This window comes from Lepidochelys kempii, chromosome 1 (assembly GCF_965140265.1).
Source record: "Lepidochelys kempii isolate rLepKem1 chromosome 1, rLepKem1.hap2, whole genome shotgun sequence".
Taxonomy (NCBI): Eukaryota; Metazoa; Chordata; order Testudines; family Cheloniidae; genus Lepidochelys; species Lepidochelys kempii.
This window is the reverse complement of record NC_133256.1, coordinates 159792259-159807725: the sequence shown is the minus strand read 5'-3', so window position 1 is coordinate 159807725 and position 15467 is coordinate 159792259. Positions and strand designations below refer to the sequence as shown.

Genomic DNA, 15467 nt, shown 5'->3' with positions numbered 1-15467 from the left:
TGGTGATCCACAAGATCCTGGAGAACCATAAAGAAATACCCTTTTCCGATTAATGTACTTGGTGGGCTGGTGCCAGAATTGGAATATGCGTGCTATCTATCACCCCTCTGCAGTTAGGGAAACCCATTTGAGCAAAGCCAGCCACAATGTCATGCACGTTACCCAGAGTCACGGTTCTTCTGAGCAGGATGCGATTAGTGGCCCTGCAAACTTGTATCAACACGATTCCAACGGTCGACTTTCCCACTCCAAACTGGTTAGCGACCAATCGGTAGCTGTCTGGAGTTGCCAGCTTCCAGATTGCAATAGCCACCCACTTCTCCACTGGCAGGGCAGCCCTCAATCTCGTGTCCTTGCACCTCAAGGTGGGGGCAAGCTCATCACACAGTCCCATGAAAGTGGCTTTTCTCATCCAAAAGTTCTGCAGCCCCTCACGTCATCCCAGACTTGCATGACGATGTGATCCCACCACTTGGTGCTTGTTTCCTGAGCCCAGAAGTGTCATTCCACTGCAGTGAGTATGTCCGTGAATGCCACAAGCAATCTCGTGTCATATGCATTATGCAAGTCGACACCATCGTTGGACTCCTCACTATCAGTTTGTAGCTTAAGGAATAACTCGACTGCCATTCGTGACGTGCTGGCGAGATCCATCAGCATGTTCCTCAGCACTTCGGGATCCATTTCTGCAGACTGAAAGGGAAGACAGAGCTCGCAGTACAAAAAACTTTGAAAGATGGCGCCAAATGTGGACGGAAGCACAGCGATTGCTGGGATGCAAAGCGATGCATCATGGGGCATTGGGACAGGACCCAGAATGCCCCGCACCCCTCCACCCCCTTCCCACAAGCCAGAGTGCCAGAATGGGAAGAGGAGCTCTGTGGGATAGCTGCCCATAATGCACCGCTCCCAATGCCACTGCAAGTGACGCAAATGTGGCCACGCCAGTGCGCTTGCAGCTGACAGTGTGGACAGATGGCAGTGCTTTCCCTACTGCACTCTCCGAGGGCTGGTTTAACTCAAAGCACTTTACATCTGCAAGTGTAGCCGTGCCCTAACAGTAGTACAGTAGCTGCGAGTGAAATAAGAGCTGTTACACTCTGTAGAAAGCTAGTAGATAAATTAAGGATTATAAACCAAAGTTATGGAAACTAAAAGTGGGAAGTGTCCTGCTAGGTTTGGGGATTCTTGCTGGTACACTGAATTCTTATTTATGTATTCTGAACAATGGAAACTCCTTATACAGAGGGGTCAATACTGGAACCACTTATCTGCCACTTATCCCCTTCCCTGAATGTTAGAGGTTTGAATAAAAAGAGGTTCAGATTTGCACCACCTCAGTTAATTGATCTGATCTTTACAAAATTAAATACCAAACTGATATTTTGTCCAGCTCTATCTAGAAAATTAGCGATTTATTCTTCCATATTTTTGAGAAGCTACATTACAGCTAATCTGACTAATTACTTTAATTATTCAAGTCCCTATTTTAAATGCAAGTCTTTCGGCATACTGTTGGTGGCTTTAATTAATCTTAAGTATGCACGTCACATTCCAGATACATAATTTTCATGAATGATAGATGAATGAGTAAGGATAGGAATTCAGATCACTAAATACAAGTTCAGATTTTAATTTCAATTAAATAAGTTTGCACCCCACATTTAAAGTAGCATACTAGTCATTTCTATAAATAATAGTATGTAGAGAAGGAGGAGTTGATGACTGATAGTGGAGAACCAGTGATTAAGAATGACTCCAACATTGTTCACTGTTCCCTAGAGATGTGTGGGTATTAACATTAAAAATGACCACTTCAACCAACTGCTTCAGTGCATGTTGCCAAATATTTGTCTTATCTCCATAGCTCCTCTTTGGAAGTATCTTTAAAAGGATACATCGGGGTGTGGCCAACAGCAAAACAACATCCACTAATAACATTTTGCAGAACTGATCTCTATTATTCACTCACCAAAAGGCACACTTGGTATATTTTGACATCAAAACAGTTAAATAAAAATAAAAATAAAAATTGCAATAATATAAACACGCCACATTACCCATAATGTTCAGTACCCAGCTCACTAAACTGGAGTTTATTTTGGCCGAAAAGCCACTGAACTGATTTAGATAAAGTGGCCTCAAATTTTGTTCTTTATGTTTTTTGTCATATAAACAAGGGCTACAGTGTGGTCTAATCCTTCAGCTGGCTATTTCTCTCCCATCTTGACCACTGCAACTTTTTTCCTGGCCTTCCTGGTACTCACCTTGCCCCATTCAGAGCCATTCAAAACACTGCTGCTAAAATCATCTTCCTGGCTTGTCACTTTGGCCCCTCTCTCCAAAACTATTCATCGCATCAAACACAGACTTTTGCTCCTTACTAGGACCTGGTCTTCTACAGTTTAGTCCTTCCCTACCTATCTGCTCAACCCCAGTTCTGCTCCATCTATACTGCCCAAATGCTCACAGATACTTAGGCACCTAACTCTTACTGATTTCAGTGGGAGTCAAGTGCCTGAATGCCTTCTCAAGCATCTTTGTGCCTTCTTCCTTATGCAAATCAGTGGTCACAGCAAGCTAGCTGCCTAACCATTGTCAAGCTTTTTGTAGGTGTCATGGCAGAGAAAAATTTTAGGGAGGGATTTGAAGGAGGACAATGATAATAGTGAGATGAATGGTCTGTCGAAATTCATTAATCCCTCCTCTTTGTAGTATATAATTCCTGGTTTGAAAACTACAAGTTAGGCACACAGCATATCCAATCAACCTGGCATTCCATTGCTGTTACCATCATCAGCTCTTCCCAATCAGTCCCTTGTCTACTACACCTGCCTGTTCCATCTTGGCAAACTAAATTGAGAAAATCTTTGGGGCAAGGACTGACTCTTACTCTGTTTATGTAGCATCCAACACCCTGAGACCTGATTCTTATTGGGAACCTGGAAACTCATGTAATACAAATCATCAGCATCATCATCCATCCAACCACCGGATGAATCATAGAATCATAGGACTGGAAGGGACCTCGAGAGGCCATCTAGTCCAGTCCCCTGCACTCAAGGCAGGACTAAGTATTATCTAGACCAGGGGTTCTCAAACTGGGGGTTGGGACCCCTCAGGGGTCACAAGGTTATTACATGGGGCGGTCGCGAGCTGTCAGACTCCACTCCAAACTTTGCTTTGCCTCCAGCATTTATAATGGTGTTAAATATATTTAAAACTGTTTTTAATTTATAAGGGGGGTTGCACTCAGAGGCTTGCTATGTGAAAGGGGTCACCAGTCACAAAAGTTTGAGAACCACTGGTCTAGACCATTCCTGACAGGTGTTTGTCCAACCTGCTCTTAAAAATCCCCAATGATGGAGATTCCACAACCTCTCTAGGCAATTTATTGCAGTGCTTAACCACCCTGACAGTTAGGAAGTTTTTGCTAATGTCCAACCTAAACTGCCCTTGCTGCAATTTAAGCCCATTGCTTCTTGTCCTATCTTCAGAGGTTAAGAAGAACAATTTTTCTCCCTCCTCCTTGTAACAACCTTTTATGTACTTGAAAAGTGTTATCATGTCCCCTCTCAGTCTTCTCTTCTCCAGAGTGAACAAACCCATTTTTTCAGTCTTCCCTCATAGGTCATGTTTTTTAGACCCTTTAATCATTTTTGTTGCTGTTCTCTGGACTTTCTCCAATTTGTCCACATCTTTCCTGAAATGAAGACAGTAATAAGCCACATTAGACAATGTTTATAAGATAGGGTTAGGGAATTTAGTGTTGATGAAAGTTGCCAGATTTCAAATTCTCTAAGCTGTATTTATTTTAGCGTTTTATGTTTATCAATCTGTGCCCATCCAATGCTCAGAATTTATAAAATACAGATGTAAAGTCAAACAGGCCCACTTTCTGATAAATCCTCCCAAATAAAAAACAAACAAAAAAACTCCCTAAAACATGCTCAGTCCCATCCCAGAGAAAGCCTGGGAAATAGATAAAATTTGCCGTGAACCCCGAAGTCCTAGAAACATAGGTTCTGTTGAAGTGGGGAGAGGAGCAGGTTCTATAGAGCAGGACTCTCAGTGAAAACACTACCACCAGTCCCCTTCTGTTTAAACCTATAACGAAGTCCCCTAATCATTCACAGATCAATTATGGTACAATAAGGGGTAATGCAAGTGATAAATAGTATGCATTTAAAACAAAGATAACAGAGCTGACCGCTCTCTAGAGACAGATGAGTGCCCAGTCTCCATGCTTTTTCAGCCCAGACCTTCCTGCCAAGACTTGACCAACATGGGTACCAACTGTGGTGGCCAGTTGCCAAATAGGTGCCAGTGTGAAATCACCAACTCATTTCACATTAGCCAGTGAATAGCCTACAGATGGTAACAATTTCCAGACACTTCAAATCCAAACCAGATTAATGCAGGTATGTTCTGCATCCTATTATCAACATTGAGTCATCGAGTTCCACCACGGTCAGGACATTACTTATGTGTGTAAGTGATTCATTATTCTGCTCATCCCAGCGATATTGCTCCCGGTAAGTTATGCAAAACAAACATAAACACAAAACCTTCCCCTCATCTCTCAAAAAATATTACCAAGAAACTTTGCTGTCTCAGTCTAAGGAGTCTTCATACACTGATTAGCTCCAAGTGTGTGTATGAGATGTGAAAGGGGATGGGAACAGAGGAAGAAAATATCCTTAGAATACTCAAAATGCCGAAAGGAGTCAAGTGCATGGTCAATTAAGCCCTCTTCGCCTCTGTCTCAGTAGCTGAACTCTCCACTGGAGTGTGAAAGCAAACAGGATGCAGAGGCACAAAAAAAAATCAGGGAAGCTTTTTGAGTCAAAATGTGTGCTGTTGGAGGCAGCTGTATTTATGATTTACAGCGCATTTTAACCCGTCTTTTCTCACTGTAGTGTATTCTGCACAAAAGCCAATCCTCTCACTGTCTAGGGCTGATCGTTATCTCCTCTGTGTGGGTGTCCAACAGGTTCCTTTTAGAACACACCTTTTAAGCAACTATGTTTAGTTAGAAGGCCTCTATTTTGGCATGTCTCGCAATGGTAGAAATTGAAAGGTCTGCCAGTAGGAGGGATGGCCTTAGTGGGAATTCTGAGGAGACTGGGTGGGGCAGCCGATGGTGTGAATGTGAGATAGATAGCTACCAACAGTTTTGCTATTTGAGCACATCCACCAGGTCATTGGCGTGGTGGCCCCTACAGTCTCACAGGGGCTGGTGGTCTCACACTGGAATGGTGGCCCCTGCATGCAATTGGCATTGGTTTCCAGAATTACTGGAACTGACAAAGCTGCTGCAAGGGTGTAGAAGGGATTTAAAGAAGGCAAGATCAAAATCTCCATATTTTGAATTTTATATTTGGTTGAGCAGAAAACAAGACATTGTTTGTTCTTCTCAGACCACAGATCAGCTCAGAACAGTTGGATTCTCCCTTGTATACCTGGCAAGTTTGAAAGTGATACAAGTCTCCATAATAAAGCCCATGGAAGTCAGTGGAGTTGCTTTCGCTTTCCTCTTCTCTGAACTTGGCTCAAAAGATTATCCATATATGTTAAAGCATAATATTTCCAAAGCACAGATTCATATATGAATCAAATTAGAGATATAAAGTGTGTACTGATTGCTAAAGTAACACGGATCATTAGTGAAAAGGAATGATGAATTTAGAAGTTACAGCAGAAAGCATAAGGAATATTAATTAAAAACATTTTTGTACTCATCCCAGCTTTTCTATAAATCTGTCAGATTAATAATATAGGTTATATTGGAACAATAAAAAAACAGCAGTTTTACACTGTGGTAACAGTAGTGAATTAGCAAAGTTATTTTCCCAGGAATCCAGCATTTTCAGATGCTGGGTGAAAGCACACATGCACTAAATTGCAAATGTTGCTTATTCCGAAAGGGCCAGATTATGACCGCTTTACCTACACCAGTGAGCAGTTCCTTATAGTACAAGTCCCAGTGAAGGCAATGGGACTGCTCAGTTGAGTAATTGCTCACACCGGTGCAAGGAGTAAGAAGGCCAAAGTCTGGGACAAAAGGTGAAGTTCATCCTGGTGTGGAGAGTCAACACCCTGCCCCCCATAGATGCTACACTGAATCAGCCCGCTGAGTGGCTGCACAGGGGCTATACCACAAGAAGAATCTTTACTTGCCAGCCTACACCCCTGGGAATTTTTAGACACAATGTATTTTTCATTAGAAAAATGCTGATTTGTTGAAAACTGTTCACAGGCAGGAGCTGGTTTGGACCGATTTCCAAAAATTTTTGAAACAAGGTTAAAAATTGTCAAAACATCCCACTTTGAAATGAAAAAGTTCTGTTTTGGTCAAAATGACTTTTAATTTCCACATTTCTAGTTTTAAAATGTAAGGTTTTTTTAAATGATTAAAATCAAAATGAAGTGTTTCAGTTGACATGATGCAATTTTTTTTCCTCTCCAGATTTTCAGTTAACAAATTTTTTTGAAATTTCAGCTTTTCATCCTGATTCAGGATAGGAATTTTTAATACAAAAAACAAACAAACAAACAAAAAACACTGAAAATTCTTGCAGGACAGGAAAACCATTTCCCATCCAGCTCTATGCCAGCCTTGCATAGGCATGAGCAGGAGGCCACATTGTGGGTAGGCCAGGGAACTGACCCGTGGGAAGCGTTGTGGATCAGTGTTTACGGTGGCCCCAGAACTTGGTGCAACCAAAACACTGGGACTGTGAATGCTATTCAAGCCATAAACTGGAAGATTAGCCATGGAGGAGGCGTTGCCGGCAGTGGACTGTAATGCAGTCCTACACATTGGCCCTGTTGGGTATGGTGGTGGATTTCACCTTTCCCACTGACCTACAATCCACCCAAAAGAAGCCCAAGTATTTAGGCTCTATATACGTTGAGTGAATTTCACTCAAGTAGATCAATGGCTGGGTCAAGTGACAGTGGTAGTTTTTGCTTCATAAATAATACTCTTAAACTCTTCTGTGACCTGGCTTACCAAGTTCATTGTCTACAAATGTTTAAAAAAGCCATAATCTCCATTTTTCTACTTCATTTGCTGTTTGCACCCGGATATTCTTCAATGAATCCTAAATGATACACCTTGAGCAATGTTTTGTCTGTCTGAATTCCGATAAGCACAGAACAGGATGACTAATAAGAGCATGTAATACCTGAAGAATGTGAGCGATTCATTGTTAGTAACTGATAAGAGATATGGTCATTGCACCTGCCCTGTTTAAAAAAGTGTTGGAAAAATAGAACAATCGCTGCTTACAGTTGTATAAAAATGGCTTTGTCTTGTCAGTGTTCTGGAATACATATGGGTGTAGATATTAAAGTTTCTCTGGTATAAAAATGATTAATTTGACATTATGACTTTAGGGATGAAGAAGCAAACAAAAAGGCAGAAGATGCCGCTTAGACAAAATACATGCCTCATTGAAGAGGTGGCTGTTAGCAAACGGTAGACAATTTTCCAAGTACAGTGTACCCATCTACACATCAGGCCTGCTACTATCTTTAGCTTGCCAAGTATTTCTGTGATATTTAGCTCAAATTCTTTAGACAGCAGGACCTAAATTGTTCTCTATGTAGGAAATATCCCATGCAGGAAACTGGAAATTTAAAATAGAACTGAAGTGGTATGTAGACAGGGTGACCAGACAGCAAATCTGAAAAATCGGGATGGGGGGGGGGGTAATAAGAGCCTATATAAGAAAAAGACCCCAAAATCGGGACTGTCCCTATAAAATCAGAACATCTGGTCACCCTATGTGTAGACCTCATGCTAACCCTCTGCACAGTGATTAATTTCACCAACACGTGGCTTACACCCTGGCAGCCCTAGCTTATCTGAGTTCAGAGAGCCCACAGAGCAGCCTGCCTCTGAATGCATTTGTGTGCAGGTCAAAATAGTCAAACAACTTCCCCCACAATGCTGGTACTGGGAACCATGTGTCTTCTGGGTGACTATGTGTAGCACCTGCCAGAATTTGAGCCATAATGTGAAGCATGACGTGTGAATATAACAAATGTTTATTTTTCCTTAACTACAATAGGGAGCAGATTCTTCACTGCTGCTGGGTTGCACATTAAAGCACAGAAAAAACAGGAGTACTTGTGGCACCTTAGAGACTAACAAATTTATTTGAGCATGAGCTTTCGTGAGCTACAGCTCACTTCATCGGATGCATAGAATGGAACATATAATAAGATATATATATAGATATATATATACACACACATACAGATAAGTTGGAAGTTACCATACAAACTGTGAGAGGCTAATTAGTTAAGATGAGCTATTATCAGCAGGAGAAATTTTTTATTTTTTAGTAATGTATATCTTACTATATGTTCCATTCTATGCATCCGATGAAGTGGGCTGTAGCCCACGAAAGCTTATGCTCTAATAAATTTGTTAGTCTCTAAGGTGCCACAAGTACTCATGTTCTTTTTGCGGATACAGACTAACATGGCTGCTACTCTGAAACCAGTAGTTAAAGGATATAGGTAAGGCAGAGTTTCTGAAGTGGCATCCAGTGACAAAACCTTTCACTTGCCCAGAATGCTGTAGCTTGCAGAACAAGAAGCAAGCCTGGTATCAGGGGCTTTTTGATTTTGTATTTTAGAATGCCTTCCTAAACATATCTGGGGCAAAAGCAGCAACAGAGTACCAACAGCAATTACTGTAACCTTAAAAAAGGTGAAAATCCAAATATGGAAAAAGTGTATAGATTAAACCATGGATACTATTTACTGGTGAAGGAATCATTCAACTGTGCACATCAATAGAAACCCAATTAACTTTGGTGACGAGATCACGTTAGTTATAAAAGTCTGGGACAACAGCATGGTAAATCTGTACAGAGGAAAGGTAAACTTATAACAGAAAGGTAAGCTTATAAAAGAAATGAGCAGTATGTAAAATGCAAACAATAAAAGATATGAAACCTTTCAGTTGCTGAAAGGAAATGTCAAAAGACACAATCTCTTGGAAAAAAAGAGATCCAAAATCCAAAAACCAGTGAATGTCCTCTTCAGTTTCTGGACAAATTTGGCCTTCAGAGTATTAACATATGCTTTTTATTTTATGCCTGCAACAGCACCAAATGAAGTAAGTGTACTCTAAATAGTTTGGGCAATCTCTTAAGCAATAGCAAGGCTGAGTAGTATAATGATTAAGCTTTTGCTTTAATATGAAGAGTAAAGACTTAGTTTTTCAAATTGTATGATACATAATAAAATTCATGTGTTATGCATCTCCGTCAGTCCAACTGCAAAAGTTATGCAAGTCATGCTCAGATCATTTTAAAATTCAAAAGCCACATGAACATAAAAATCTTTGAGTTTTTATAAGTATAAATGATTGCGTTGTAAGGTTTATTTAATGATCATCAATTTTATTCAACACAAGCAGAATATATGGTGTTGATTCTTTTGTTCAAACTTGCCTAAAGAACTTTGGCATAGTATTTGCCTTTGCAGTGTTAATGCCAGTCTGCATGTTTTAAGAGCAATGACACACACGAAGAAGTTACTGTACTTTATGACTCACTGAGATGTCTTTCCAGATGTTACCTTGGTCAAATTTTGTTCTTCAAATAATTTAAAGTCTCTTCTTCAGAAGGAATGGAATACACATTGGCTTGAAAGGTAGATTCTGGGAGGGTCACTTTTCTTACTTCTACTCTAACTATATACAACCAATCATTTGCTGGGTACCAGTTGCGTAAACGTTATGGCCTAAATTAATCTCTGCTGCAACTTCATTTAGATCATGGAGTTGATGAATTTGGCCCTTTGTTTTGTTTAAATTATAATAGAATTTAGTTTGCATGCTGATGTTTTCAAACTGAGAAAAATAAGCATTTAGCCTTTGGACATGTTATTTCCCCAAACCCTTATGCTATGACCTTATATGTGGTGTCCTCTGTAGTTTTACTGGAAGTTATCTTTAAGGTCCACACACATGTGGACTTTTTAATCCAAGATGATTCCTTTTATAACAGTACTTAATACAAATGATCCATTGAGCAGGACTGTTGCAGGTGCTGCATGGGTACTCAAAAGAGAGACAGCACAGGCCTACCGTCAATATTGTGTCCCTGAGCAGGGACTGCTGTAATTTGCAGCCTTGAGTGCAAGGACTATTCCAAGACAGTGCAGCCAGCACTGTTAGGCTCTTCAGTGGGAGGAGAGGGGGTGGTGAGAGTGGGACCATGCCTGCCCTCAGGCTTCCCTTCCCTCCCCGATGCACCCCACTGGGGAAGCTGAATCAACATGAAGGTGAGCACACGCTGCATCCTTTATAAGCATGACAGGCTTCCACCCCAGTATGTTCTCCAGAGTCCCAGGAGGAATTTTGAGGCAGTCAGCTGTAATTCATCTGGGTGCCCATTGTAATGAAGCCCCTCCTCATACCTTTCCTCTCACACACCCCTTGTGATTTAAACCATAAATTCTTAGGGTCCTATTTTGCTCTGTCTTGACATCAGTGGGAGTTCTGTGCACAGAACAAGAGTTGAACATGCACTTTGAGACCAGAGAAATCAGATACACCCTTCTCCTTTTGAGACGTGCGGTTAAATGTAAAGTAGCCGGAGTCAAATTGATAAGAAGATTGGCCCAAATTATGCCCCCAGATAAGTATCCACCGCTTTCAGTGATATCAATGGGAGACATATAACCAAGAGAAAAATTTGACCCATTAAATGTCCCATATTTAAATACTTTGACATTTCAGCAAGTTCTTTCACTGGGAATCACAAAGTCAGAGGGACATTCTTTAGAGTGTTTAGAAGAAATTATAACCGGGAAGGGCAGGAAGCAAGCCAGAACCATCCCCCAAATCTGAGGACTCACTTCCATCCTCACTAGAAAGACAGCATATGATGACATGTACTGAGAAAAGCAATCTTTGGAAGAATTACTGGAGATTTCCCATGCAACACAAGCTTCTAGTAATTCTGACCCTAACACTTCTCTTCCCTTTCACTGTCTGGCCGTCACACCTTCCTAGTCACTTGGCAACAATGTGAGAACTCAGCGGCAAAGAAGGTGCCAGTCTCCCACAGTGGTTTCACAATGAACATTCTCAGTGGAGATTTCACAATGGCACTGACATTGGGATTATTCATTGACTTATGATGCACCATTCACGTGTCACCATGTTTTATAGTAAGTTAAAACAAATAAAAATGGGCAGCACCTAAGACAAGACAAAGTTGCATTAATACCAAGTGTTTCTAATCAATTCAAACCAAGTTCTGATGTAAATTTGGCTGTTTCAGTTTAAAATAGCATAACATTATCTATCTGGCAGCTAAAATAGTGATGTATGCATTAGTTTTAATGGAGTTATTTAAAAGATTTTATTTTTGCATAGGATCCCAGCACAGAAACGATCAATAAAAAATGAGTAACTTCCAATCTGTCATCTTATCCTTTCTGAGAGTTGCTTCCCCTCTATTAATGGTGGCATAATTGTTCTTGTCAGTCTTATAATTAAGATCGCTATCCAGCTGACATACAGTATATAATTGTTTCCCTTATGAGTTTAGCAGATGCCACCCTATTAGATCAGGACTTTCTTGTATTAAGAAATGTCATCATCAAAATCGAGCCATTTTTGTGTCTCTCTCAAAAGTGTGCCGTCATAATTTGCCTGATTTGTGCACGTTTGACAGAAGGAATCAGGTATCAAGCTCCTATCTAGAGGCTGGAGCAAAAGCTATATGGAAGATACACTATGAGGAAAGTATTAAATTCAAGAATCTAATTTTGAGGAAACTGGTCTACAAGCCATAGAGTACAGACCTCCAGAACCACAAATTGCAGGGGAGCCACTATTTAGGGGCAGCAAGTGGGGGAATTATAAAATTGTACCACCAGCACTAAAAGAAGCTACTTTTAAGTTAATGCCAAGAATACTGATTTTGAGATGTGAAATCAATGTTCAAATGATGGTTTGAATTCCAGTACAGAAATCTGAACATAAAAGTAACAGCTACCAAGTTATGCTACGAATGAAAGCAAGAGTTAAACTAGAATGTGAGTTACATTAATACTCTTCTGAATTGGGGCTATAATACGTTTCATCTGCGGATATCAAATATAAGGGGATATAAGGGGATCTGCGGATATCTGCTTTATAAGGGGTTACAAAGTATCATTATTATGCACAAATTACAAATCAGGAGACTCAGAGAGATTACGTAACTTGCCCAAAGACACACAATGGTAGAGTAATCAGTGGCATACAGCCTATGTTTTTTGACTTCCAGTCCAGTGCCTTATCCGATGGACCACTCTACCTCCTCTTGGGGAGCTCAACTTTCACTAAGAGTGAGAAACAAATGTTTTGAATGAAAAATTGTGCAAAAAGTTGACACTTTAAGGCCGTTGCATACACTAGGGGAAGCATCTCACTTTCCAGGGGCAAGCAGATTTTTCAAGGCCTGAAGAGTACTCACATGTCATGACTCTGCTATCTGCTTCTGATTCAAATTCACAAAGCTGAATAGGTACCAGTTTTAAGTATACATCTGATAATGATTTTAAATTTGCTTTTAAATGTTAAGTGATCTGAAACTATTGCAGAAGATACTACGTACAGAACCGTTGTTAAAATTAATAGAACAAGTGACACAGTTGACTTATAAGAACAAATTCTGTAAGAAAAAAACATACAATTATTCATACTTTTTTTTTTAAGGCTTCACTCTCATAAGTCTTTGGTGGGATAAGGGTGTTAATTAAAACCAGTGGGAAAATATTCAAAAGTGATTTCTCTTCACTATGGACTCAGAGTCTCTCTGTCCCTCTGATTTGACCAAGACAGTCTTGTGTTTATTCTGCTTTTCCCATAATAAAAATTGTTATGTCTGAAACCACCAAAGCACACATTCCCAAACCAAAGTCTCTGCCCAAATCATGGTTAACTGAAAAGGTTGTCTGAGCTGGTAGGAAAATGATAGAGTGAAAGAGACTGGCTTGGAGACAGAAGAACGCAGGACAGACTGTGAGAAACTGAGCAGACACATTCACAGGCTATGTGGAAAATTTTGAATGGTGTATGGATGACTAGAAATTGGACAGAAGATTGGATGAAGGGAATTTTTCTGCCCATACCAAAGAAGGGAAACAGAGTGCAGTAACTATCCTATCATTTTCCTGATATCTCACATGAGCAAAGTTCTGCTTTGATCACATGAAACAAAGGATAGAAGCAGAACTAATACCACAATAACCTAGTTTCAGGGACAGCCAAGGCACATGAGTAAATCATGACTGTCACATCACTGAAAATGAAGAGAGTATGATCGTCCATTGATCACGTGCTTTGTACACTGCGCAAAAGCATACCATGCCACCTAATATGACCATCTTTGGAGGACACTTGCAGATATGGGGATTTCAAAGCAACTCATTGCAAGTCTCTACCCCCACCAACAGAACACAGTGCAAATAGCAGTAGGTGACAGGGAGTGGTTTTCCCCTGTGCGGGGGTGTGAGACAAGGATGTATTTTGTTCCCAAGCCTCTTTAACTTATACAGAGAATTTATTATGAGACAAGCCTTGGAAGGTTTAACAAAGTGGAAGGATCTGAGATCTCCACAGGCGGACACCTCTTAACCAACCACAGATACGCAGATGAAACACTCTTTGCTACAACCACGGATGCAATGCAACAAAAACTGGAGTCTGTAAAAACAGTTACTGAGGAATATTCCTGAATGTGATGAAAACAAAATACATGTGTGTGACTTGACTAACAAAAACAGGATGCAAGTGGAAGTCACAAACTATAGAGGCAGTAGATTAATTTAATTATCTGGGATCATATATATCCAACCAAGAAGATTCTTCTGATTTCTTTAGAACTGCCTAAGATTGGAATGGCTTCTCTTAAGAAAGTGTGGGAAAACCACAGCACCTTGAAATGCACAAAGGAGTGTCTGATGAAAAACCTAATTTTTTCCATAGCAATTTATGGATGTGAATTGTGGGAAGTTAATGGTGCTGACAAGAAGGAAACTGAAGCTTTTGAAAGGTGGCACTGGCAAAGACTCTTGTGTATCTCTTGGACAGAAAAAAGAACGAATCCTCTGTTAGAAATATTATTGGAGAGAAGAAGACTCTGATGTCGGAAAACAACAGACACAAGCCTATGCACTTTGGTCAAAGGCGTAGAGTTAGAAATAAACTTGAGAAAGTTACTGTGGAAGGAATGGTGGGTCATCACAGTAGGGGATGACAAGAAAGTAGATGTATGGCATGTGGCATGTCACTGGAAGATCAGTTGCTGAGTACTTAAAGGTTTCAGAGTAGCAGCCGTGTTAGTCTGTATTCACAAAAAGAAAAGGCGTACTTGTGGCACTAAGTACTCCTTTTCTTTTTGAGTACTTAAAGTTAGCGATGGATTGTGAAGGCTTTAGAAAATTCTGCTACGATGTCACTGATATTCAGATATGAATAAATGGATGTACTTACTTGTGCAGACACCTAGGCCTGTCTCCCTTAACCAGTAGGACAGTTCTGCACCTGTATGAGTAAACAGGATTCTGCATAAACTACTGCTCCCTTTGAGAGAAAGAGCAGCAAGACAAGGCAGTTGAGATTTTGTATTGACAGGGCATGCCTAGGGCACTTTCTTTTGTTAACCAGGAGACCCTATGAAGATTTAGCTTTGTTTACATAAAATCTTTAGTTTACTCTGCATCCCTTGAAACACTCAGAAACAGACTATATTGAAATTCAGCTCAGAAAAGATCAGAGACATAGGCTTTAAAATATCCGCTTATCTTCCCTGAGAGCTTGAAAAAGCCAGCTTGTGCTGTCCCCTAATACAACAAAAAGTCACATGTCACCAATGAAAATTTCATCAGCTTTATCAAAATATTTTTTTACAGGATACAAAAAGAACAGTCAGTGTCTCGGACAAAGCAACAGAATCAAATACATAACATTGGTTTCTTGCAAACTATCTTAAACCTAAAAGGTCCATGAATTTTATCACTGTGACCCTAGAAATAAATGAGGGGGGAGAAAGACCAAGACTCAGAATAAATACACTGCAGTCCTGCAGGTAAAGAGAGGTCTAGGTTTTCTTAACAACAAAAACACACTGTACAGTCAGCTCTAAGGTTTTGTTGCCTGAGGCTACCCAGAAGATTGAACTCTCACTTGTAGTCCCCCAGTTCCCTGTTGCTTACATGAAAAAGAACAGCCAATAAATATTTAGCTGTCCCAAGATATTGTCTGTCCTTTCTATGTGGTAGAGCTCCAGAATCCTGGTTACATATCTCAATGATCTTGTAGCCTCCCCATTAAAGGAATAAGATGAAGTGTCTTGATTTTATATCTAAAACCCTTCAAATGGTTTGGGAGCTGGCTACTTAAAAAGCATCTCTCTGTGTGATTCTACAGCAGCTATGATCTGCTA

General features: G+C 40.3%; 1 protein-coding gene across 1 annotated transcript in view; it reads right to left on the bottom strand.

The window, feature by feature from the left end:
• Window positions 1–15467, bottom strand: part of PSMG1 (proteasome assembly chaperone 1) — a 335075-nt gene that overhangs the window by 68537 nt on the left and 251071 nt on the right. The window lies entirely within an intron of this gene.